Source organism: Macaca fascicularis, chromosome 4 (assembly GCF_037993035.2).
Source record: "Macaca fascicularis isolate 582-1 chromosome 4, T2T-MFA8v1.1".
In the NCBI taxonomy this organism is placed as follows: Eukaryota; Metazoa; Chordata; class Mammalia; order Primates; family Cercopithecidae; genus Macaca; species Macaca fascicularis.
The window spans coordinates 139,279,152-139,302,183 of record NC_088378.1 but is presented as its reverse complement, the minus strand read 5'-3'; the positions used below and the strand labels follow the sequence as shown (position 1 = coordinate 139,302,183).

At 40.3% G+C, this 23,032-nt stretch overlaps 1 long non-coding RNA gene across 1 annotated transcript in view; it reads left to right on the top strand.

The window, feature by feature from the left end:
• Positions 1 to 21,749, top strand: part of LOC135970654 (uncharacterized) — a 159,217-nt gene extending 137,468 nt beyond the window's left edge. The window contains exon 2 of the long non-coding RNA XR_010586452.1: positions 21,298 to 21,749. This is a non-coding gene — a long non-coding RNA (uncharacterized lncRNA). The remainder of the gene's footprint in view (positions 1 to 21,297) is intronic.
• Positions 21,750 to 23,032: the final 1,283 nt, after the last annotated feature.

Genomic DNA, 23,032 nt, shown 5'->3' with positions numbered 1-23,032 from the left:
GCCCGTTTCTTAACTGCAACCTGTTTTATCAGCAAGGTCTTCATGACCTGTATCCTGTGCCGACCTCCTGTCTCATCCTGTGACTGAGAATGACTTAACCTCCTGGGAATGCAGCCCAGTAGCTCTCAGCCTTATTGTACCCAGCCCCTGTTCAAGATGGAGTTGCTCTGGTTCAAACACCTCTGACATTTGTGGACACATAGAAAAGGATAATTAATGAATTAGCAGAATGAAAGGAGAACTATACCTCAAAGGATAGCCTAGCCATTTAAATTGATATAAACTGGAATATGAAAATAATTGGGGACAATTTAGTTTCATGACCATATATAAAACATTTAACTAACTATGGTTGTATTTTAGCATAAAATTGGGCATGGGAAACTATTTTGAAAATATTCTTTATTTTTTAAATTGACCAGGCTTTTTATTCCAACCTGATATTATTTTTTTAAGACAGAGTTTTGCTCTTGTTGCTGGGGCTGGAGTGCAGTGGTGCGATCTTGGCTCACTGCAACCTCCGCCTCCTGGGTTCAAGTGTTTCTCCTGCCTCAGCCTCCCGAGTAGTTGGGATTACAGGCACCCGCCACCACGCCTGGCTAATTTTTTATTTTTAGTAGAGACAGGGTTTCACTATCTTGGCCAAGCTGGTCTCAAACTCCTGACCTTGTGATCCACCCGCCTCGGCCTCCCAAAGTGCTGGGATTACAGGCATGAGCCACCGCACCCAGCCTCACACTGATATTATTTTAAAAATTAGTTTAAACCAAGCAGATTTCACATAATTTCAGACTTCTTTTGGCAAAGAGTAAACATTGTAGCCTGGAAAGCTTGATTGCTTATATAAAAAACCCTAAGAGAGCTATTGAAAATGCCTAGAATGTGTGAATTTAACAATGGCAAAATACAAAAACAAATTGTAATTCTATACACCACAGCAGAATATCACATAAAAAATATAAAATCACTTCATTATGATACCAATAAAAACATAAAATACTTAGACAGAAATTGAACCAAAAGATGTGTGATGTGAAACTATACAATATTGATGAGAGAAACTGATAAAACTCTAAATCTATAAAGAGATAAAATATGTTTTGATTTGGGAAGAATTAATATTTTTGAAATACCAATTCTCAACACAATCTTGATCAATATTCCCACTGGGTATTTTTTAGCAATAGACAATTCTAATATTTATATGAAAACGCAAAGGATCTACAATAGCCAAAATGTATTTGAAAAAGAACAGAAGAAATATGCAAAGCTTGGTTTCAAGTCATGCTTCAAAGCTACAGGCAACATGTCAAGGCTAGAATGTAAGTTAGAGAAACTTTAACAAAGAATTGTGCTTAGTTATGGGAATGCATGAGAGCTTCTGGAATGAAGATGCATAGGAAACAAATGCAAGAGTTGAGTCCTAGGCCCTCAGTCATTTAGAGGTTGGGAAGATGGGGGACTTGGCAAGGCAGGCTGAAACCTGGCTGTTATTCTTGTGTGATCAGAATCCCAGGACAGTAAGGTTTAGTAACAAGTCAAGAAAATACATCAATGATGCAGTAGCTGTTAACTACATAAAATGCTTCTGATATGACGAATAAAATGACATCCTAGAGATGACCATTGGATTTGGCAACATTGAGCTAACACATGTCGATGACAAGGAGCTCAGTTAAAGATGTGAACTGTAGCCTGATCTGTGAAGAGTGAAAGAAGAATGGGGAGGAATGGAAATAACAGGTGCAGCCCAGTATTTTTAAGGGTTTCCTTCAGATTAGAAGTAAAAATTCATTAGCAAAGTTGGATTTAGGGAAAACGAAATGCGGTGGCGTGTTTATATACTGATTGGAATCACTCACTAGAGAGAGGAAATTTTTTTGGTAAACTGGGTAAAGATACTTGCAACATATTAAACCATGAAAAGGATTAGTACCCAGAACATAGAAAGGCCTCCTACAAATCAATTAGTGAAGGACTATATTTATCTGAGAAAAAAAATGGTAAAGGCAAGAAGAAACATTTTATAGCAACATGTATAAATGACATGTGAATATGTGAAAAAATTTCAAACTCTTCATTATAAGTCAGAGAAGTGTAAATAAACGCCACACTGAAAAAAGAATAAAAATATCAAAACCTAGTAAGGATGTGGGTCAATGTTTCTACCAACAGACCTCTGAAGGAAATATAAATTGTTAGAATCATTTTGGAAAACAAATCAACATAACATAGTAACGTTGAAAATATATATACATTATGATACTACATTACTACTCTTGAACATACATCAAGAAGAATTATTGCAAGTTCATGACTATATTCCTAATAGCAAAACATCAAAACAACTTAAGTATCCATTAACAACTGAATAACTTTATATATTTTCATATCAATTATAGTTTAATTCATAAACAGAAATAGCTTTTTTAGGGCTGGTAAAATGGCCTTCACCTAGATTTTCTCGTGCTTATTTGTGAATTGGCTCCCCTCTCGGTGTGCTGGTGCACTATCATTATGAGTTTTGTGCAACATTGAGTTCTTGCTTGGCAAGTTTTGTAGAATTTCTTTCCTGGGTTTTGTATGCTAGAAACATGGCTTCATTGGGCATTGGTAAATCAAATGGGGAGGAGGCAGTGAGGCAGGTACAAAGACCATAGTTATAAAACTGTTTAAAATTTTTTTATTTTTATTTATTTATTTATTTTTTGAGATGTAGTCTCACTCTGTTGCCCAGGCTGGAGTGCAGTGGTGCAATCTCGGCTCACTGCAAGCTCTGCCTCCTGGGTTCTTGCCATTCTCCTGCCTCAGCCTCCCGAGTAGCTGGGACTACAGGCGCCTGCCACACAACCAGCTAATTTTTTTGTATTTTTTTAGTAGAGACGGGATTTCACCGTGTTAGCCAGGATGATCTTGATCTCCTGACCTCGTGATCTGTCCGCCTCGGCCTCCCAAAGTGCTGGGATTACAGGTGTGAGACACCACGCCCGGCCCATATTTACAATACTTTAAACCAAAAAGTATCTGAGACAGGTCTCAATCAATTTAGAAGTTTATTTTGCTAGGGTTTGGGATGATGCCCAGAAGACGGGTCTGTGGCTTTCTCCAAAGATGATTTAGAAGGCTTCAATATTTAAAGGGGAAAAGCAGGCTGGAGGGGGAATGGGGAGGGTAACATCACATTGCTGAATCCACAAGATGCAAGAGAAAAGCAGCGGGTAGGGGAAGAGTCTATTGTGTATTTGTCTGGCACTCAGTAAATCGGTACTTTACATTAGATAAGGTGAACATAGGGTAGCTACCTGTAGGGATATTTAATCTTTTAAATGTAGCTATCTGCTTAGGAACAAAAGGAAAGGCAGCTTCTTGCATGACTCTGCTTTCAGCTTCATGTTTTTTCCTCTTGGCAGAGTGAATTGGAGTCCCAAGTTTTATTTTCCTTTCACAATATAAAAGTCAAGTGGACTGGTTTGTTTGGAATGGTTAGAACTGTGTCAGCACTGAGGCTGCTGGAAGGTCAATAGGGCCACGCTCCCACAGTAACCAGTCACTTCCTGACCACATTCTGTGCTGACCACGCTGTGTAAGCAGCACATAAGCCACCTTAGGGAGGTCACTATCTCCCAGAAGGCCTCAATAGTCCCACAGCCCTCACTCTTTGCCCAAATAATATCAGTTTATTTGAAGTAATTCTCTGTACGAGTGGTGTGTAGCTGACACCATCAGAAGGCAGAGAAACAGGAAGCATTTCACCAGGACGGGGCATGCCCACACAGGGAGACTATTATCTGTGACTGCAGTGATGGCCAGAGTTTTCTCTGGTTCAGGTAAATAAGGGTTGGAAAATAATCCTGAGTTTGTTTATTATGGAGAAATACCTAAATGAGCAGAGGATAACGGCCAGGAAATCCAGGAACGGTTGGTAAAGCTAGGCACCTCTCCATGGTGAGTTACGCTTTTTGCTCCAGTGTTCAGTTGTGGGAAAGAGAGTTTCTGGGGTGCCAGATGAGTTGGTCTCCCCTGTGTGAGACACCCAGGGGAGCCATGGGCGGCATCTGAGGAGAAAAGTCTCCTTATTGCCTTCATGTCTTCACGCCCCGAGAGCATAACGGCTCAGCAGCATGCCACAGTTGCTCAGGGAGGTAACACTCCCTTGAAGCAGCGGAGTATAATCAAACAACTTGGTTCCTCCTGAAACCTGCTCCCACCCGTTTCAGTCCCAATAAGTTAAAGATCTTAAGTAGTTTAGACACACACCTTTGCTCAAGGGAATTCACAGAAACCGCCACTGCTGTACATCTTACTGAATGACTCACGAGTTCTCCTTCGCAGATTAATCCTTTTCCTCATCCCTTTCTCCCACTCCCATCTGCCCTAAGAACAAAGAGCTTATAAACCAAGCTCTTGTAAACCAGCTTGTAAACGCGAGAGCTCTGGAGAGCTCTGGGCCATGAGCAAGCCTCGGACGCTCTGGTACCCTGGACCCACCTTTTAAACTCTTATTCTGTCTCTTTCTAACTCCTTTGTCTCTGCCGGACTCGGGGTACCTGCCAGGTGCTGTGGGGCTGGTTTCCCCAACATTCAGTCACATGATTGCTTTCCAGAACCAATTCCAGCTTCTACCTTCAGCTGCAGTTTCTGCTAACACAGCTACTATTTGCCACAAAACCTAAGCCTCAAGCGCTTTTCTCTAGGGCCTCTCTGCCCCCCGTCTTCCCTGATTGTTCCTTTTTAACAGCTGCACTGCACTGAATTGTGTGACCTTACTATATTTACTCAACAGTCACTGGTTAATGAACATGTGGACTATTTCTAGTCTTTTCGGATGAGCATAATTCTGCAATGAATAGCTCCGCATTTCCTTTGGGTAACCTTCACTGTGGCAGGACTGGGGAACAATGAAAATGCAATGGGAAGAGTGACGGCAGAGGTCTGGCAGGCAACTTTGTTCAGCAAAGTACTGCAGCTCCCTCCAGCCCTGGCATGCCACCTGTGCATTGTGACTGAAATGCCAGGGGTTAGGGGCTGTTGCTCACCACAGAGAAAACCAGTTACGAAGACAATAAAAATTGCCGGAAAAAAAGCCTTTTTATTTGGGTGATGTCAGCTGAGGAGAATGACGTGCAGGAAAACAGGAATTGGGGGGCACAAGGAAGCGATCATGGCAGATGAGGGGTCTGGCATCTCATCGTCTGGATGTGGTGAGCTGATGAGTTTTAGTTCCTTGTCTGAGGGTCAGTTTCCTGAGGAGGTAACTCAGACAAGACAAATGTAACTTTCAATTTTTAAGACCAAGGAGGGTCAATTTTTATGTTTATGCAACCCCCGCCAAACATTCATTCTATGGGACAATTAGGCAGATTTCAGGGTCAGAACCAATCTTAGAACCAATTCTTTCACTGATTTATGGCCCCTAACTTTCTGCATCTTTGTTGCTCCAATTTGCCACAGACGTTCACCTTGGCATCTGCTGAGCAGGTGGTAGTGCCACCTTCTTCCTCAGATTTTCAAGAGTCAGGGATGCCTTCAGAATTTGAATGCTGTCCAGGGAACGAGGCTCTCTTCTCAGGAACACCTGACAAGGTGCCAAACCTTTCACGAAAGTTTACAGCTAGCTCAGGGCAACAAGTACCAAGAGTATAAATAATCAGTGTTTCCTGCAATCTGCATATATTGAAAACATAAACTGTCCTTTCAGGTAGAACCTAAGCAACTCATAAAGAAAAATGATAAAATTTCTTGATTCCAAAAGCAGGACTGAGAGTTAAGTGGAGTGACTTTATGTAGAAAATAAATATATGAGCCTAAAGAATGGAAAGAGTACCTCAAGTATATTCAAATACCTGGTTTTAAATACTGATAGGCTTTTTTGTGTCTTTGTGTGATGAGGGTTGGAGCAAATCTAGAGGAATATAAATGTTAAATGTCACATGGAAATTAAGCTCATTGATCATTAGACTTAATCATGAACCTATGGGGGTGCTACTCCCCAAATTCCTGCCACTTTGGTGAATTGCAAAATGATGGTGATAGGAACTTGGTGTGGGCTATGGTCTTGCAGTAGAAAAAGCGAGGTAAGAGGAATCAAAGCAAGATGGAAAGTTGGTGAAGCCCTTAGCTGGGGGTGTGTAGAAGCAGACACTTCAGTGGGCCTTTCAGTAACACTGATGACCTAGACGGTGAGATGAGAGATCGCTTAAAATTGATAACAGAGCCAAGGTCATGCAGAGGGAGCACTGGGGGAAGAGGGGGTGGCGGTTCAGAGCAGGTGACATAGGCTCGGTTGTCTTCAGGTCTGCATGTCCTGGCCCTTGTAACCCCTCCCTAAAGGGCAACTAGGGACTTTCTCATGCCACCGGCCTCAGGTGTTACACATTTTCCTTTTCTAGTGCTTTCAGAGGGGCACATATCAGTTGGTTGAAACTGTCAGAGGATGACAGGATGAGGATTTACAGGCAGAACAAAAGTTAATTCCCTGTCCAGTCAGAGTCCCATCGTTTTAGCTGACAGGAGCATGGCAGGTCTCGGCCCTCAGGGCTGCTGGCTACAAGTTACTACATTTTAGACGCTGAGTGTGTAGCTCCCTCACCACATTGATTTCCTGAGAGGTTTCTGGAGCTGAGCATTGCCTGGTAAGTGTCTCCTGATGCCTCAGCCTTGAAACAAATACTGACAGGGAGAACCTTCTGCCAGGAGTGGAAGGGGATGAAGAACTGATGCAGACTGTTCGTTGGGGCAGTAAATGGATTTTGGAACAGCCCTAAAATAAACCAGGGATTTGTACTCTATAATGTGAGAATAACATTGTAGGTTCTGAGATCTGCTTCATCTCTTCTTCAATCAAAAAGCCTAAAACTTCTCTAAGATCAACTTTTCTTTTTATTTTCCACTTAGTTAAATTTTTCCATTTTTTAATACACACTACTGATTCTCTCTACAATGATTCCTCCAGCTGCAATGCACTTTGATTCTAAGGCAAGTTCAGGGCTGTTCTCTCTCCCTTTGGTCTAAGCCCTGCTTCTCACTCTGCCCTATGTGCTGTTTGGCCATTTCCATTCTCAGGTGGCCTGGATGAGGATGGGGAAGGTGAGCTTGGGAGATCTCCAGGTGTGAGCCTGATGTGACCTGATTCTGGTCCCACAGTTGTTCCAGTGGTGTCTGGCCTGTGGTTGGTGCCATCCCCACGCTGCTATGTGTGAGCTCCTGGGAGGACTCACTCCTGCTGGATCTGAGCCCTGCCTGTATTAAACTCTCCTTTAGGAGGAAAAAGGAAAGTCTCATCCTGTAGTGTTTTCCACATTATGTTTCTTCTAATACTTATTCACAGATAATTAAAGGGAGAGATGGAGGTTTTAGGGAAAGCAGACCATGGACTGGGGCTCTTTGCTTTTTTGTAGAGGCCTTTGTCCTCTAGACAGGAATATTCAATTTTTCTAGCAAGTTATTCCTAATTTAAGCTGGATGCTTCCCTCCCTGATACTGAGCTTAGAAACCATAGTTCAGTGATCTCAATCTTGAGATTGAGTTTGCTGGCTAGTTTCTACCTGTCACTTAGTGTAACACCAGCTTCTGAGATGCTCACCTGAACATGATCTTTAATGCAAAAAATTAAGCAAGAATAGAAAAGGATGTATAAAAGAAAGAAAGGAAGAATGGGAGGGAGGAAGGAAAAAAGGAAGGAAGGAAGGAAAAAAAAATGGGAGCGAGGGGACAGAGGGAGGAAAGAAGGAGTCAAAAGGAGGGAAAAAGGAACGGGGAATAAAATAATTCTCATGTTTAATGATTTCCAAAAAATTCTCATAATGGTCCTTATTTTTGTACACAATGCATAATTTTACCAATTCTTTCCATTCTTTGATGGGGACAGACTACCCCCACCCCTAAAGATAGTGTGAGGACCTCCACCAGTTACCTAGGAAAAGGCCTCCCCACAGTGTCATTTCATTTCACGGGTAGCTGGTGGAGGTCCCCATGCCATCTTTGAGGATGGCGTCCTTACAGGTGGTTCACGCTTTGCCCTTCTCAGCCCAAGTATCATTCTGTGCTGTGCCTCAGTCTTAGGTGGACCTTCAGTGGGTGTTTCTGCTCACATCATCTGATTCCTTGATTTCCTTCCCAGGAATTTCTGCCCTCTCGGGTGCCATCACAGTTACTCATTCACTTCAAAAAAATGGTCATTTTAGAGAAATTTATCTTTCCTACTGTTATATTCCTGAAGTAACAAGATGCTCATACCATTTTCCCCAACATTACAAATTTCAGCCCTTTGTGGATGAAGGAGGCATAAAAAGATGTATCTCCCACATCAGTACATGGGTTCTCAGTCTTTCTCACACTCCAGACTATGTCCACAACCATTTGATTACTGTATGTGAGAATTAATGAAGCCACTGTCATTCCTCCAGAGCTGCTTTATTTACTGTCATTTGTAACCAAAAGTTTTGGTTAGCATATTTCATTTTTCTGCTTGAGGTAGTCTCAGGAATAATTTTTCACGAGAGCTCTATCACAGAGCATGACCGCAAGGGACATGTAGGGTGACATGACATGTCACTAGATTCAAGTTATTCTTCTCCCCATATTTTGTAACAATGACAAATGTGGGTGCCCCTGGTAATCAGCATAAAGAGCCTGGGAGTTGGGAAGCAGCCAGACAGAAAGGCAGAGGTGTATCCCATCCATTGAAGATGCTATAAAAACCAATTTTTATAAAGCATAAACAAAGAAGAAAGTGTATAAAAACAGAAAAAAAGAGGCTCAGTGTCATCAAGATATATTTTTGTAGATCCATTTAAAGGGGAGAAGCTTTGGTAAAGGTTGGAAATCTCAATGCGTTTACCTGCCTGATGATGCCTGTATGGTACAGGCACCATATAGCTACAGCCCATGCCACAAGAACAAGATATATGGCATTATAAAGGAAGAACCCAATTATGCCCATCTTTAGAAGCAAAGAAAGCAGACCAATAGCTCCAATAGTGTACTTTCCTTGGTAATTTTCACTCTTCCTTGGACTGTCACATAGGTTGAAACTCTGATATGTGTCAAGGTTGTAAACCAAAAGGTATCTGAGACAGGTCTTAAGCAATTTAGAAGTTTATTTTCCCAAGATTAGGGACATGCTGGAAAGAAAAAAATCATCGAATGACACAGGCAATCTGGTCTGTGTCTTTCTCCAAAGATGATTTTGAAGGCCTCGATATTTAAAGGGGAAAAGTGGGCTGACAGGGAAAGAGAGAAGGTTTGGCAATCCACATGTTGCAAGGAAAAAGGGGCAGGTAGGGGAAGAGGCAGTTATGTATTCATCTTGCACTCAGTAAATCATCATTTTGCATATGACTAGGTGAACGTAGCATAGCTACCGGTGGGGATATTTTTAACCTTTTATCTGTAGCTATCTGCTTGGAAACCAAAAGAAAGGTAATTTCTTGCATGACTCAGCTTTCAGCTTAATTTTTTCCTTTTGGCATAATGAATTGGGGTGCCCAGTTTTTATTTTTCTTTCACAATTTATACAAAACACAACTGAACAGACATCCTCATGTCCCAGTGTATGTGGCATCTCTGGATTCTACACCTGCTTACCTGGACCTGTTTGATCTGATACAGGGAGCCTGGAAACTACTTAGGTAGATGGTGGAGAGGGAAACGTCCCAGCTAACCATGTGCAAGTAAAATACAACTTCACATCCATCATTATCCAGCCCCAAATCATCCAACATCTAGATATTTCCTTGGAGTAAGGGAACACGACCAAGTAGGAAAGAATCACATATACAGAAGATTTTCATTCCCAGTCAAAGACCAGAAGATGTAAAGGCAAAGAGAAAAGGTGCTTCCTATAATGCCAGCTCCAGCTTGATAAAAATATATGCTATTATGTGAGGGGGAAACCTGTTCAATACAGCTAGCTGCTTCAGCTTCCATGTGGTGTTTGATACCTGTGTTCCTTTTCATGTGGCTCAACTTCCATTAAGCACAAAAACCTCACAAAATGTTCAAAGGGCTAGAGGGGCAAATTTGGATTTCATGCCTCACAAATAAAGGAAGGGCCCCATAAGATAAAAATACACTTTCCATAGAAACCTTAGAAGTCTAATGTGTGGAATAAGGTGAAATAGAAACCGATCATCCTTCATAGGAACTGAATCCTGAGCTCTATCTAACTAATTCTAGTCTAGATTCGGGTGATTTGAGATATTAATGCCCTTAGCCTCGTTGCCTGACACAAGCTAAACTAAATAACCTCTAGAGACATATAATATTTCCTGGAGCCTCAAATTATCACTCATATTTTTCTTCTGCATGGTCTCAATTAAAAAAATAAGAAAACAGAAAATAATAAAAGCCAAGAAAAACATAACAGAAAATAAATATAGGACATTGACTTCTCTGTGGGATATCGCTAGATTAACTCAACACTCCTAGTACAATAGCTAGAAAAGTTAAAAATTTTAAACACAAAATTCATACTTTAAAGGAAAAGGAGGGCTGTGGAAGCAACGTGCACTAGATGAAATACAATTGCAGAGAACAGGTGATCCTTTTGAGCTGAGCTGACAATCACAGCTCTTCCCCTGCCACCCATGGGGCATTTGCCAACTCATTGTTCATACAGAAGAGGTGTCATGGGCTCAGGAGGGAATCTGCTGGAGAAAGGGGAACCAAGTAAGGGACACAGAGACTGAGTAAGAAATTAGATATTTGAGGTTCTCAAATTCTGAATTCATGGCCAGATTTCCCCACAAGATATTTCTTGAGCTTTGGTGCAGCACTGAGCTATGAGCCAGGCCCCAAACTCCAAAGGCAGAATGAGGCCTCCTCCATGTTGCTTGTGTTCAGGACACAGAGAACTGCCTTCAGCCTGGGTCTGTCGAGCACAAGGTGGGTCTCCCCCTTTTCACATGTGCCAGCTCCTGAGCTACCTGAGGAGGCGGCCAGGGAGCTGGGCCAGCAAGAACTGAAGTTCAGGGTTGAATCTCTCACTGACATTTGCAGGAACAGAGACCTACCTGAGTCTTAATTAAAGGCTCTGGAAGGAGAGCTATGGCCTCTGGTATTGGTGGAGTAGTTTGTATTGAAATAACCCTCTTGCTGGTAACAATGATAAATTCTGGATCACCTTCATTTTCCAGTTTATTTCATTGTATTATTGTGATAAGAACACATTACATGAAATATACCCTCTTTATAAGTTTTTAACTACAACACAGTATTGTTAACTATAGGCATAATGTTGTATAGTCTATCTCTAGAACTTATTCATCTTGCGTAACTAAAATGTTATATTTGTTGAACAGTGACTCCCCCATTTACCTTGCCCCCAGTCTCTGGCAACCACCAACCTACTCTCTGTTTCTATGAGACTGGCTACCTAGACATCTCATATAAGTGGGATTGAAGCAGCCTCATTTGTCTGGGGTGACCTGAGGTTCGTTGTTTCGTGGCCATGGAGATCGAGGATGCAGACACACAAAAAGTGAGGCTAAGAGTGGAAATTTAAAGAACGTCTTTATTCCTGTCTTCATTTTGTTATTTACCCGGTAGTCATTCAGGACCAGGTTGTTCAGTTTGCATGCAGTTGTGCAGTTTTGAGTGAGTTTCATAATCCTGAGTTCTAATTTGATTGCACTGTGGTCTGAGAAACTATTTGTTATGATTTCCATTCTTTTTCATTTGCTGAGGAGTGTTTTACTTCCAATTCTGTGGTCAATTTTAGAATAAGTGCAATGTGGTGCTGAGAAGAATGTATATTCTGTTGATTTGGGGTGGAGAGTTCTGTAGATGTCTATTAGGTCTGCTTGGTCCAAAGCTAAGTCAAGTCCTGGATATCCTTGTTAATTTTCTGTCTTGTTGATCTGTCTAATATTGACAGTGGAGTATTAAAGTCTCCCACTATTATTATGTAGGAGTCTAAATCTCTTTGTAGGTCTCTAAGAACTTGCTTTATGAATCTGGGTGCTCCTGTATTGGGTGCATGTATATTTAGGATAGTTAGCTCTTTTTGTCGAATTGATCCCTTTACCATTATGTAATGCCCTCCTTTGTCTCTTTTGATCTTTGCTGGTTTAAAGTCTGTTTTATCAGAGGTGTTTATAATATTCTCTGATGGTAGTTTGTATTTATGTGGGGTCGGTGGTGATATCCCCTTTATTGTATTTTATGGTATCTATTTGATTCTTCTCTCTTTTCTTCTTTATTAGTCTGGTCAGCAGTCTATCCATTGATCTTTTTTAAAAAAACCAGCTTCTGGATTCACTGATTTTTTTTTAAGGGTTTTTCGTGTCTCTATCTCCTTCAGTTCTTCTCTGATCTTAGTTATTTCTTACCTTCTGTTAGCTTTTGAATTTGTTTGCCCTTGCTTCTCTAGTTCTTTTAATTGTGATATTAGGGTGTTGATTTTAGATCTCTCCTGCTTTCTCTTGTGGGCATTTAGTGCTATAAATTTCCCTTTACACACTCCTTTAAATGTGTCCCAGAGATTCTGGTACCTTGTGTCTTTGTTCTCATTGCCTGAAAGGAATTTAATCCACAAGGAGGCCAAGTCAATGCTAGCTTTCAAGGCTTTTAAGTACAGATAATGGTCTTGCTCGAGGGCAATGTTGCAGGCTACGAATTAAAGCCCGTTGTGATCTGGCATGGTGAAAACCCCAGGACCTTCCTTTAAGAATATAAAAAGAGACCTGACACAGTGGCTCACGCTTGTAATCCCAGCACTTTAGGAGGCCGAGACGGGTGGATCATGAGGTCAGGAGATCGAGACCGTGTTGGCTAACACGGTGAAACCCTGTCTCTACTAAAAACACAAAAAATTAGCCGGGAGTGGTGGCGGGCACCTGTAGTCCCAGTTACTCGGGAGGCTGAGGCAGGAGAATGGCGTGAACCTGGGGTGGAGCTTGCAGTGAGCCAAGATCGTGCCACTGCAGTCCAGCCTGGACGACAGAGTGAGAATCCATCTAAAAAAAAAAAAAATATATATATATATATATATATATATATGTATATGTATATGTATATATATATGTGTATATATAGTATACCCTGCCGGTGCACTACAGGTGCAATAAAACATCATGGATGACCCATCTCCTCTTCCATGATTACATCCTAAATTTCTATGCCAGAGAAATAGAGAGGCATTGTTTGAAGAATACCATAACTTTCAAGATTTTGTTTATGGTTATTAGTTCTCCTGCACATCCTCCTGTTATTAATGATCTTTATCCCAATATTGAAGTGGTGTTTCTCCCTCCAAACACTACCTCTTTAATCCAACCAATGGATCAAGGAATTATAGCAGCTTTTAAGGTTTACTATCTGAGGAGGGCCTTTGCCCAGGTTATTACGGCAACTCAGGAAGACATTGAGAAGACACTGATGCAATTCTGGAAGAATAAGAACAGCTATGGCTACATCAAGAACGTTGCTTGGGAGGGATGATGTCACCAAGGAGTGTGTGAATGGCATCTGGAAGAAGACACTCAGGAGGTTTTTCTGTGAGTTCAAAGGGTTTGCCAGGGATGAGGAGATTGCAAAAATCTACAAGGCTTTGGTGGAGATGGCAAACAACTTTAAACTGAGTATAGATAAGGATGGCATTAGGAGCTCCTAGAGGTAGTTCCTTGGAATTGACTAATGAGGAGTTGTTGGAACTAAGACAGGAATGCATAGCTGAAGTAGTGGTGAGACAAAAAGGAAACTGAAGGAGAAGAAGAACCCCAAATAAAATTCACGCAGGGTTTAGCAGGAGCTTTTGCAGACCTCAACACACTCCTTAAAAAGTTTGAAAGCATGAACCCCAGCACAAAAAGGTTTTCATTAATAAAGAGGAATGTTCATGGTGAATTATCTGCTTATAAGCAAATCTATGATGAAAAAAAGAAACCAAACAAACCATCATGGACCTGTTTCTGAAGAGTGACACCTCCTCAAAAAGAGCCTTAAGCAGGTTCTTCAGGGGGAATTCGAGAATAAAGTATAGTTATCATAGGAGAGGGCATCTCCTTGTGTACTATGGCCCCTGAAGACATTTTGGTAAGACAAGATGTGGACGTGGAAAACAGTGATATTGATGATCCTGACCCCGAGTAGGCCTAAGCTAATGTGTGTGTTTCTTAGATTTTTTTTTAAGTTTAAAAAGTAAAAAATAAATAAATAAATAAATAGAAAAAAGCTCTTAGTATAAGGATATAAATAAAATATTTTTGGATAGTGTATTTGTGTTTTAAACTGTGCTATTACAAAACAGTCAAAAAGTTAAAAAATTAAGTTTATAAAGTTTAAAAAATTACAGTAAGCTAAGGTTAATTCATTACTGTAGAAAAAATTTTTTCATAAGTTTAGTGTAGTCTTAGTTACAGTATTTATAAAGTCTACAGTAGTGTACAGTAATGCCCTAGGCTCTCACATTCACTCACCACTCACTCACTGACTCGCCCAGGGCAACTTCCAGTCCTGCAAGCTCCATTCATGGTAAGTGTCCTAGACAGATGTACCACTTACAAATCTTTCATATGGTATTTTCACTACACCTTTTCTATGTTTAGATACACAAACAGTTAGCATTGTGTTACAATTACCAATAGCATTCAGTACAGTCACATGCTGTACAGGTTTGTCGCCTAGGGGTAATAGGCTGTACCAGGTAGCCTAAATGTGTAGTAGGCTATAGTATCTAGTTTGCGTCAGGACACTCTGTGATGTTCATACAAAGATGAAATCACCTCATGACATTTCTCAGAGCCTGTCCCTTTAGCTAAGTGATGCATGACTTAAGTTTTACCCCATTTCTAGAGCATGGTCCTCCACGACTTTCAGTGAAAAACCCAATAGTTTTCATCTTCTCAATCCTGAAGGGCTGAAGGAGATTTAAGCTGAACTTAAAGAAATTTTCAGCTTAGTTCATTAGTCTTTTACTCCATACATCTTCAACATTTAACAAGTGTTTTGAAAAGGACACCTACAAAGCGCTTGAGGTCATCAACTCTCAAATCTTGTCATTTCAGCACCACATCAAATGACACAACACTTGCTAATTTCTTAGTCCACTGGAGGAGCCTATTGTCAGAGGCCACACCTGGATTATTACCTCCACACAAGCACTCAGATCAGTAAGTGTCCTCAGGTGATAAGTGGTTGTTGCTACTTGGCATCAATTCACCAGTTCTTGTGAAACTTACGTCTGTTTTGTTTTAGGCCCCTTATCAATGGTAGGTCTTTGTTTCCTCAACACCACTGGACAGTGAAAGATTTTGCACTGCTTTTCAGAAGTTGACACTCTAGTTTTTTTGTTTTACCTTTTACCATAGCATCAGAAGTTAACCAATGTGTTTTGAGGAAACCAGAATGTTTGAGATGCCTCAGTTTTCTAGTTACATCAATCTGACCCCATAATTGCTACTGGTTTCTTTCTTACAACAGAAAACTAGGAAAATTGTAGCAGAAAATTTTCCTACAGCAGAAAACTGTAGCAGAAAAATGACATTAAAATGCAGCGCACACTTACAAACAGCAAATGCTACCAAAAGAAAACGTGATGTCCAAACATCAGCTTACATTTGCATAGTTCTTCTTTGGAATTTTAGTTCATCTAGTCCTGTTTACTTTCTTAGCTAAACAATTGTCCTACTGTGACCCTAATGCATCTTATACTGTGGTGGAAAAAAGAATACGATTTTAAATTGTGCTCACTGAAAAACTGGATATAGAAAGAGGCAATGACCAGACCATACATAAAAATAGGACTCGCTGGGCATGGTGGCTCAAGCCTGTAATCCCAGCACTTTGGGAGGCCAAGACGGATGGATCATGAGGTCAAGAGATCGAGACCTTCCTGGCCAACATGGTGAAACCCCCGTCTCTACTAAAACTACAAATTTAGCTGGGCATGGTGGCGTGCAGCTGTAGTCCCAGCTACTCGGGAGGCTGAGGCAGGAAAATCACTTGAGCCCAGGAGGCAGAGGTTGCAGTGAGCCGAGATTGCGCCACTGCACTCCAGCCTGTTGCTCTGAAAGACCTTTGACCCACAGCCTATAGCAATTTGCCCGGGGAACCAATACCCTTATCTACAATAAACAATCCAGCAAGATAGTCTGCTATAAGTCAGACGTGCAGGAAGTCAGATTGCTGTCTCTAGTGATGATCCAGGAAGCTAAATAATAACTTTTATAACAATTGTATAATATGGCCAGGACTTGATTAATAACTGACAGTTTCCCCAATATTTGTGCCTGCTTCCAACTTAGGACCAACCAGGGAAAGCTAAATCTGCACCCTAACCAATTACATAGGATATTCCACTTCTAGTTTTCCGTTAAATGTTCCCCAGGCCAGCAGCCTCCAGTCAGGTCCCTTTTTACCACTATAAAGTTTCCTACTTCTCTGCCTGCCTTGGAGTCTCTGCCAAAATGCAAATAATGGTGGCTGACTCCTTTGTTAAAGCCATTTGTGAATAATCTTTGCTCTTTTCATTTGGTTGATCTTCATGTATTTTCACATAACTAAGCTTTATATAAATTAAAACCCAAGAGGCTAACATTTAATTAATGGCATTAAGATCTTCTATATCTGATAATGTCATACATTATATTAGGTTTGATATTTCTATTGAATATAGATTTAGTAAATTACTGAAAAATGCTAAAAATTCATCAAATAGATATGTAAACACAAATAAGGAAAATGTAAACAGAGATACTAGAAAAGGGTAATATATTCAGGAATAAATATTCCAGATATTTTAAGTTGGAGATACTGTCTGTTGGTGCTAAATCAATTTTCCCCTGTTTTGTGCTTTTTTCCATATCACTTGGGGTTGAAGCCTGGACACCACTTCTTCTAGGGTCCCTTTCTTAGGAAGACACTCACTTGCAATTAGAAGAGAGTGGAAAATTGCTGTCATTCTGCTTCTGACAGCAAGTAGCAGCAGCTGCTAGGAGTGTGGGTCTGTTTAGTACTATTTAATGCCAGTAGTAGCTTCCTGTAGTTCCTGATCTTTGGAAGCAAAATTTTGCTTTTTCTGTCTGCTGGGACAATTTAGACTCACCAATTAACCTAACATGCACGTCTTTGGGATGTGGGACAAAACTAAAGTACACAAAGAAAACCCATGCGGACGTAGGGAGAACACACAAACTCCGCATGGACAGTGGCCCTGGCCAGGAATCTATTTATTTTCTCACCAATATTGTAACAAAACAACGTTGAACAAAGCAATGCTATCGGAGGACCCTCTGTATTTCTCATGGTCCTGGAGGCTGGGAAGTCAAAGATCAAGGTGTTGACAGGTTCGATTCCTGGTGAACTTAGAACTGAAGGCTTTCTGGCAGGGGTACCTTGTGGCTGTAGGCTGGGTGTAGGAATTCAGGCTCCTCACTAGGCCTCCATTTACAGAATCCTGACTGGGAGGCAGAGGGTCTCATCAGTGTTCCAACGTGGCCTCTACTGACCCCAGGAGAATAGGAGTGCCTCCTTACACCTGGGCAGTGGTGAAAGCCCCAGCTTTCTGCTTGGCCTCCTCTGACAGCACCCTGGCAAAGTGGGTGAGGAGTGCTTCCTTCCAACAGGGCAGGTGGAAGTCCAGGCTGTTCGCATGGGCTTCACTATGCCCACAATGTGGGCAACACCACAATGTGGAGGTGGCTGATTACTGATGGGCAGTGGCGAAAGTCCTAAATCCCCAGGTGGCTTCCTCTGACGTAAGCCTGATGGGTCTAGGAGGTATCTCATTATCACCAGGCAATGGGGTAAGACAAAGCTCCTCACTCAGTGTTTGCTGACTGAGGCGGGTTGGGAGCCACTGATTTTTCTGTATTTGACTGGAGTAGTGTGGTTACTATCAGTTATCTGCCTGGCAGGCTGCTCTTTCTCATTCCCTTGGATAGAGAAACATGCTTTCCTTAGGATATTTTTGTCTGTGACTACTGATGTTTCCTGTTTTCCAGTTTCTCCAGCACTCATTCCTGGATATATTAGGCAGAAAGAAAACCCATGGAACTCACCACTCCGCCATTCCCCAATCCCGTGGTCTGAGGCCAACCTGCTTCTCCTCTCTGTCATTCAAGGCTTCTTACGTCTGTCTATAGCTGTACTTAGTAGGAGGAATAGGAAGAATTGCACCTACACCATCTTGTCTTGGAACCAGAAATTTCTCAACATATTTTTGAAAATATATCTTTGGCATATATTAAAATATTGTACATCTATCCTTAGATCCTTAAATAAACATATCATCTATCCTTAGATGATATGTGTATTTAATGTAAGTTAATTTGCTTACAAAAATAAAAGACTAAAACTATCAATTATGTTAAAGCCATAAAAAATATGCAGATTTTTTCCCCAAAATATGGGAAATGTGTGTGTGTATCTCCTATGTATACACATATACCATGTGACATATACACATGTAAAAAAAAAGACATAAAATGAAAATTGTCCGTGTATCAATACCCGGGGGCAGGGAGTATTCTCAGGTTTAACTAAATACTCATATTCAAGTTTTTACCATAGGCCACACCTGGCCCTCAGATTCACTTAGAAGGATATTAGACAGAAGTTAAAGTATGCCAAAGTGCTGAATCAGGTTTTTTTCTTCAGTGGGAGAAGTTCTTGAAACAGTCTATAACTTATTCCAGGTGCTAGTTTCATCCTCTGCCCCCATCCCCCAAGTGACAGCTCAGGTACAAGGAGCTGAATTTACACCTGTGGAAGTTGTGTCCACCCCGGCTTAGAATCCCCATGCCCTCTAGGAGCTACTACTTCTTATAACAAACTGAAGGGCACAGCTTGCAGAGTCCCTGTAAAGGGCATGCTCAGTTATAAGGGTCATTGCATTCAGAGATACCCAAACTATGGGTCCCTGTCATTTGTTATGGTTCATCGAATATTCTTCCCGATAAAGATACAAAACGCCAACTAGAAGCCATTTGTGCCACAAGCAATGTTGTCTAAAGATCCAGCTGATGTTCTTCCTCCATCAGGTTTCCAGAAAACAACTAGAAAATCAGCGTAAGATTAAACATATCATGGAGAAGTAGAAAGGATGTTATAAGGCATTTTATCCACAAGATTCAAAATGAAATGGAGTTAATTTTGTCCGTTTAAAGAGATTATTTCAACCTTCAAATTATTTAAAAGTATATCCTATATTTCGTGTGCTTATTCAAAAATGGCATGGTAATACTTATAAAAAGACTAAATATTTTAAAATTACAAACCGTTTAAGTGACCTAATTAAATCAAGCACACTTGGAGTATGCACATATGAAAAAAATTAGTTGAAGCATCCTGACTTAAGAAATCCTTGATCTTTCCTAAGGTGTCTGAATACTCAATGTCAAAAACACTTATGAAGAATTAAACACTGTTGACCACAAGAGGGAAACCTAGTCCCACTTATACTACACCTTAGAAAATCAAGGGAAAAAGATGTGTCCTGAGAACCTTTGAAATAGTCAGATATAAACATAGTATACAAGAAAAAACCAACTGTCATCCCTAACCAAGGATATGTTTGTGGTTTGAGTGGTTTCAGTGTTTTGAGTGGACTGGTTCTTGGACTCCACATATTATTGGCTACAGAGCTAGAGACTTGATTTAGAAAACCACAGTTGCCACTTTCTAAGTAAGCCCTTGACCAAAAGATTAGATTTCTTTAAACCCAGTTTTCTCAGGTAAAATGGGAATACAACTATTATCTAATACATAGAAGTAAACTTTAGTGTCTTAATCATAATAGTAGTATTTTTAATCTGTAAAAAGAAACTGTACCCCAAAAGAGAATTTCAGTGAAAGCAGTAACAATCTTCTGGCATATTTCTCACCTTTCTTTCTACCTTAAAGGTTCAAAGTTCATAAGTAATCTCAGAAACCTAAAATAGTTTATTTTCTATCCTCACTGTTGGTTTTTAAAAAACATTTTGCAGCATGGACCACTGCTCGTGTACAGAGATGCTCTTCAACTTAACAATAGGGTTATGTCCCAATAAACCCATCATAACTTGAAAATATCTTAAGCTAAAAATGCATTTAATACGCCAATAAACCCACCATAAAGTTGAACAATCATAAGCCAAATTATCGTAAATCAGAGACCATCTGTATTAGCTTAAGTCTTGGGATGGTTTTTTTTTTTAGGTGCCATTTAGCCACTCATATTCTCTTCCATTTTATTGTGAGAACTAATTCCCCTCTTACATTCTGTGCTTGACCCATGCCATACTCAGGGTGAACAAGGGCTACCTTCTTCTCATGACTTCTATTTTTTTGTGAAAATTTCCTTCCTTCATTCACGGTATTTGGATTTGAAATCTTACCTACTTAAGTACTTTAAAAATCATTTTCCACTACCTTTCTTATCAGGAGGCTCTAGTGATTCATTCTTCACACTTCTAACTTCTCATCTTCACTCTCCTTGTCTTCTTCCTAACTTTGCTACAGTAAGTGTTTTACATGTTTAGAACTCAGCTCCTTTACTATGATTGCTGACCGTGTACATGAAATAAACCATCGTCTAGTTTTTTGTTTCTTACTCTCAATTATACTTTTTAGAAAAGAATTAAAAGTAGAAAAAGACTACTACACAGACATTCTTATGATATTCAGAAATGAGCAGAGATCATGCTTAATGAAAAAAGATTTCCAAATAATGCTGCTTATGTCCGGAGAAAAGGTGGCAGAAATGACTGTCATCTGGGGGCACTATGGTCTGGACGTGGCCAGTTCTCAGAACTCCAGTCCCTAAATTCCCTTCTAACTAAAGGAAAAGCCTCTTAAGGTTCTTATAGGAATCCTGCCACTTTCACCTGAAAGAATAATCTTCAGTAGTGTGGCACATGGCCAAGAGTACAAGTCTTTAGTCACTTGGAGATACACAGGCACTGTAATGCTGAATAATTGGACAGAACATGGAACTTACTGAGGCCTCAAATATCAACTTTCCTTTGGGAAAAAGAGCAGGATCCTTAAAAGTGGTTGAAAGTAACTCCGATTTATTCCTTAATAGAGTGATGCTTAATCTAACAAAAAGCATGTTATATGCATACTCTTTTCCATTATCTTGTAAGAAAACTGGACTAGGAAACACAGCTTAATTGGCCAGTTCTGCCTCCATTTCCTAAACTGTGTTATAAATATGTCTATGTGACCAGTAACAGACAATGACCATGATTTATACTTTTTCATATGTTTGTTGTTTTGTTTTTAATGTTTGTGGTCTTTCCTCAGTATCAGCTAAGAGGTCATTAACACAGATATCTATTTATGGACATGTGAGACTGCTCTTCACCTCTTTTTCAGAATTCATAAAGAAATGATGGGGAAAACACTTCAATGATAGAATGGATAAAGAAATGTGGCACATATACGCCATGGAATACTATGCAGCCATGAAAAAGAACAAGTTCATGTCCTTTGCAGGGACATGGATGAAGCTGGAAACCATCATTCTCAGCAAAATACCACAGGAACAGAAAACCAAACACTGAATTTTCTCACTCATAAGTGGGAGTTGAACAATGAGAATACATGGATACAGGGGCCTGTTGGGGGGTGGGGGGCAAGGGGAGGGAGAGCATTAAGACAAATTCCTAGTGCTTGAGGAGCTTAAAACCTAGATGACGGGTTGATGGGGGCAGCAAACCACCACGGTACATGTATACCTATGTAACAAACCTGCATGTTCTGCACATGTATCCCAGAAACTTAAAGTATAATAAAACAAATAAATAAATAAGGAATGATGGGAAAAATAGGTTTCTATTATTGTCTCTCTACTGATCAAAGGGCGGTCAGAGAATGTAGGATGAAGCAGATTTGTGATATCCTTGAATAGATCTGCTCTTTACTATGAATTCTATCATCTACTCCCAATGTATGTGGGAAAGGGACCAACTTACTTGCCTGGAATTTAGTGAAACTGTTTTCTAGGGGGACCAAGAGTTTCCTCTATTTCATATGAAGTTGGGTGGTTGAAGATGATGGAATTGGCTTCTGCTCCCATCAGAATCCTGAAGAGCGGGGTATATGGATTAGTTGGTATTGGATCTTGAAACAGTGATGCATTGGGAATGGTCACACTCCCGGAGTTTGTGGACACAAAGGATGTTTTAGTGTTCCCTACACACCAGACATGGGCCGTGAGAGAATCTGAGGAGCCTACCAAACCTTGCACAAGAGAAAAGCTTTACTTGGAACATCACCCAGGCTAAGAGAACACAAATATTTCGTTTTCAGTAAGACATTTCTGGTCTTTTTCTCTTCCTCCCCTTCCCTGAACCTGCCCTAGATGGGCTATGGCCTCAAAGTGCCAGTAGAGTGTTAGAAGGAAGGAGAACCACACTCATTCCTGACTGCAGCAGTTTACACAGAGATAGAAAAAGATTTATCTCAAATCAAGTTGGGACTTTCAATTATTATATAGTACCAAACAATCTAATTGCTGAAACTAAGATATACTTGCGCAATTTAAGGGAATTGTTGACTAGCATATTAATTAGAATCGAGCAAATCATTCATGAAGTGTGCTATAATTCCTACCCAAGCACAGGGGAGTAGCATCTCTAATGAAATTATCTAAAGGGGTAATAGCAGACACAATGAGTTTTTGTTTGATTTAAGGATTCCATTTAGTGCTTTTCCAACCTAGCAATTACATTTGTATGCTTCAGATGTTTTAAAAAATAAACAAAAGAAAGTACCTTAAAGAGTATGATCACATAGTATTTAAATAATTAATCAGTAAATTAAAAAAGTTATATGAATTAGATTGATTGAAATTGATACTTTCCCAGTTCTCCTCCTTTAACACACACACACACACACACACACACACACGTATGCATACAAACACATCTGAATTCTATAAAATCATTCTGACCTTGATGAGATTCCACAGTTTACTCATGAAACAGAACATCATGTTTAAATGAAGTTTCTGGACTGTGTTTTACATGGATGGTTGAGTAAAATCATTCCCTATTCCTGGAAGAATAGCTAAGAAAGGATTCACAGGTGAGAGGATGCATTTTTTTCA